The following is a 5,217-nucleotide window of genomic DNA, read 5'->3' as shown; positions in this document are numbered from 1 at the left end:
TAATAGTAATAAATCAAAAATATAATTCAAGATTAAAAATAAACCTAAATTAAAAAAAAATCTTCATGTCAACGTTATTATTTCAAGAGTCTCAAAAGTAGTAAGTCTCAAATATTACAAAACTAGATTAAATTTCTTAATGTAAATTTTATAATGTAATCAAAAAAACTTAATTTAAAAATAAACGACTAAAAATTACTAAATCGATTATCATCATTTGATAAAATTCAAGACTGCATATTTTTATCGAACGATTCGTTGCTGAATTTCTCAAAACATACGGAGATGAAAAATTCAGGTGAATGATGTAAGATCCGAAAGGAATAATTTTCCCTCACATCAATAAATAATCCCTATCATATTTTTTATTAGTAGAATCATTTTTTTGAATAATTTATTATTTCAAAATTAAGTCATGCGAATCTCTGAATGTGGTGATTTTAAAATAGTTATAAGATAAAATTCTTATGTTTCTTGATAAAATGTATATTGGATCTTACATCATGTTACTATTTTAACTGATATAAAATCCAATTAACTGGATAAGTTCTAAAAGAGGCTGAAATAGGCTGAAATAAGTACATTGAGATAAATAATAATAATTAATAAACGTAAAATGTATTTGACAAGAAAGCGAAATTAATAAATTATATGCTCTATACTAAAATTTTTATTATCATTTCATTAGTAATGTACATAAATAAGTGTAAAACAACAGAAAGAATTTCTTAGAAAACAGTTCCTATTATATGTGTGTGTGTATATAGGTATTGCTTTTCTGTATAAAACAATCCTGAATAATCCTGAAATACTTGAGGATAAGATAAACAGGGAAAATAATAAAATAATATTTATTAAACTGTGCATGCGCGCGCGCGCGCGTGCGGTGTGTGGTGTGTGTGTATGTGTGTGTGTGTGTGTGTGTGTGTGTGTAATAAACACTTTTCTATATAATAGTATTCATAGAAAATAATTTCATATTTTCTTTACTATTTACTGTAATTATTTTATATAATTTTTATATTTTAATTTTATATTTAATTTATATATTTTTTTATTTCGCGTATTTCATATATTTCAAAAATACGAATATTTTTATTCTTTTTCATTTTAATTTCTAAAACGTTATTTTAATAATTAAATTAAATAAATAAATTTAATAAAAAACATTCACCGAAAGAATCTATTTTTTATTATATTTTTGAGATGAAATTCAATAACAAAGCATTCACATTAACACGTATGCATTTATAATTAGTACACAAAATTTGAGTTAAATTTAATAAAATTAGCAATAATTTGAAGTGCACCCGGCAAAAAATTTTTAACGCATGAATATGTATAAATATGTATAAACATACATAATAAATATTCATAAACATTAAAAATAATTAAAGGGTTAATTTTCATATTATTTGTTTCAGAAAAAAAAGTTTGGAAGCATGTAAAAAAAATTGCTCCTACACAATTATACATAATTTTATATACACAATATTTATACATAATTTTTTTACATTTCTCAAACTTAATTTTTTTCTAAAACAAATAGTATAAAAATTATCCTTTTAATTATTTTTAATGTTTTCTCGTTACTATTATTATTTCCATCACACTAAAAAGTAATTTTACAAAAACAAAAAAAAAGAAGAATGTATGAATATGTATGGACATTTTTCATATATGATTATATATGTTTATGGATATTTATGTATATTTATACATATTTATACATATTAATGCATGAAAAATTCAATGAGTGAATGTAACATTATAAATTTCACAGTGCATGCACAATAAATTCCATATAGTAAAGAGGTATTCAAAATTAAGTTTATCCCAATCTGTTATTACTTATCCATTTTAAGGTAACAAATATATGGAATGCTATATATATAGTTATCGATATATTTTTAATAAATTGATGCATATATGCATTTATAGATATATTTATAGTAATTAATAAAATTACCACACATCCATTATTCCAATAAAAACATTAATTTATCACTCACTAATTCAATACGCAATAGTGGAGTTATCAGTCAATAACTTTGCTATGATGATTTCTGTAACAAAAAAGATATGAAATCCAAATTAAAACAGAATAAAAAAATCAACCATATTTCAAGAAATATTTACTAAATGCAAAGTCTCTTGCAAATAATATCATATAGTATTTAAAATATATAATATTTGTAAGCATTAAATTTTTTAATTTACCATTCAGTTATATTTATAAAAATAATTATACATTTTTTTTAAATATATTTTAAATATAAAATTTCAAAATAATTTTAAAATAATCCTTTTTTAATTATCATTTTTAAATAATTAAAATAAAACTACTCAAGAAACTACTCAAGACAGAAGAAAGATTCTGATATTACATAAATAAAAAATAATATTTACCACAAAGTTGCTCCGACGGTGCCCGATGCCTCTTCCAGACCTCCTCCTCCTTCTCTCAAAATATGACAACCTCTTGTACAGAACACTCGCACAAAGCACTCGCGAATAATGCACTATAATCGCGCGCGGACTATAACTTGAATCCGATAACTTGAACAGCATTCCCGAAGCAAACGCGCGACGCGACGAACCGGCTGCGGTTCATTTATTTTCAAATAAATCGGCTACGAGGATACGTTAGCTTCCCCGTTGGATTTTTACACGAGAAGAGATTTTACTCACTATCTAAAAATTTATCTAGAAATATCATTTAAATAAATCCGAAAATTTTTAGATACTTGAGAAAATTCCATTCTTTTTGTATAAATATCCCCTAGATACTGAGCTCTTTCATCACATCAAGATCGTACCCGTGAGAGGGAAGATAATCTGAAAAATGTAATATATAGCTATTATCTATATTACTATGCAATTACTATGTAATCGATTAACTTTTAGAAACGAATATCAAACATACGTCTGCAATTCGTTATCATTACGAAATAAATTCAGAGCAGAAAGGGATGAATCTTTCATTTATATGATGTCTGTAAGATATGATTAGAGTCAATGAAGTGGGCTAGAGATTAATAAAAAAGAGAAACGTTTCTTTTATTCTATATATATAATTAGTTCAAAGTTGTGTTTAATTTTTAAACGGATCATATAATAAAAGGTGCACAAAAACAAAAAATTAATTGTTAAACTATATTAATTGTGAAAGCAGGAATTGCGTCATTCGCATGAATTCGTATTCATAACGTTGCTTTTTTACGACTTGTGTGATACTGTTCATACAGACAAGTAGCCGATTCGTGTGCCACTCTTCTTCACATGTTTTTTTGAAATATATAATAATCGCACAAAGTTTTAGATATAATACGAAATGTTGTATTTTATGAATATTCACATAATAATTACTAGTATGATTAATTATTCATTTTAAGTACAGCGTTTCATATTATATTTGGCATTCTTCAAGATAAGATTTCAAAAAGTAATGAAAAGAGCTGCCGCACGCGACACAACTCGTACGAATCTCAGTAAGGGAATGACTGCGCAGTAACTATGTAAAGGTGACCGGTAACGCGTCGTCCGTGCCACCCCGTGCCATCCCCACCCTAAGGCTGCGCGATAACCGTCTAAATATTAACCTCGAAATATTAACGCATATTAAGTAAAATAATATATTCTTTTTGAATGTTCTCCGATTAATAAAACAATTTCTTATATGTACCTAGTTTTAGGCGCGAGTCGTTTAATCATAATTATGATGCTATCATAATTATATTGTGATACACCGAAGAGCATATTTGACATTTATTTTATAATTTTAAATATTTCGTATCAATATTACAATGTGCTGACAAAAGGCAAGAAGTGAAAAAAGGTTTTGATTAGCGTGATTTTTCTTACATAATTGCTCACGTGAAATGCTTTTGACATCCCAATATTGTATTTCAATTTTAATTGCTCTTTTTTGTACAATTAAATAAAGATTAATAATATGTCATAAATCCTTTAAATAAAGATAAATGCAAAAATTTATTTTAAATTATGAAACAATTTCGACTGAATAGAATAATATGTATAAATAGCATGCACATACGTTTAGAGATAAGTAATTTAAATAGAATTTATCTGTTACTTTTCCCGTATTGAGAATGCGGAGTAACACGGAAATGACAGAATTATACGATTCAAAGTGATAAAAAGCCACAATTTGAAATATTTAACAATAAGAATCTAATTTTTATACCGTATATGTGAGATATTAATAATTCGTATGTTATTTTATCGAGCCATGATCGGCATTACACATAAATTTAAAGAATTTTTGAAACATAGAATAATTTGCAATAGTAGTGTCATAAATTAATTTTTTAGCTGAAAAATTAAATAATAATTAACAAGATATTTAATATTTTTAGTCAAAGCTGTGTATTTAGTAAACTGTTTCGCAATATTAAGAAAATTTGCATATATTTTTATATAAAGGATATAGAATGTTATCAACCTTTATTTGTAAGTGTGAATCATTTAAAAATTAATGAAAATTAAAACATATATATAATGTTGGAATATCAAAAATACTCCACGCAAACAATTATTGATTACATTTACAAGAACCGTGCAAATAATATAGGATTTAAGTGCTAGAGATGCCATAAATAAAGCGCGAAATACTCGTTTATCAAAATCTTGTAAAATACGAATAATTGAATAACCGTGAATATTTTTCATGCGCAATAATTGGGTATTCGAACTCGAACGGCGCCCGGTAAACAACGATTGAAGGGGTCACGCGACGAACAGGGTGGGGGAGGGTGCCGCGCGGCGCGTAGTTGGCTACGTCATCACTTCGGCATTCGCTCGACGATCGCGAAGGGAGATGGATGTGTTTTACGAGTCGATCGCATTAATTCATAAAATTAGATATTTACGATCGTGAATTACATAAGGTTGCCTAAAACTAAGGAGTTAATAGGTTGTATTACACGTTTTTTGTTTTATTTCTTAGATTTACATTTATTACTCACATACACAGCTCATGAATATTTCGAATATTTCATATGTTCTCAGATGTACGGTATAAAAATTAGATTCTTATTGTTAAATATTTCAAATTGTAGCTTTTTATCACTTTGAATCGTATAATTCTGTCATTTCCGTGTTACTCCGCATTCTTAATACGGGAAAAGTAACAGATAAATTCTATTAAATTCTATTTAAATTACTTATCTCTAAATGTATGTGCATGCTATTTAT

This window comes from Atta colombica, unplaced genomic scaffold, assembly GCF_001594045.1.
Source record: "Atta colombica isolate Treedump-2 unplaced genomic scaffold, Acol1.0 scaffold189, whole genome shotgun sequence".
In the NCBI taxonomy this organism is placed as follows: domain Eukaryota; kingdom Metazoa; phylum Arthropoda; class Insecta; order Hymenoptera; family Formicidae; genus Atta; species Atta colombica.
Note: the sequence above shows the minus strand (reverse complement) of the source record.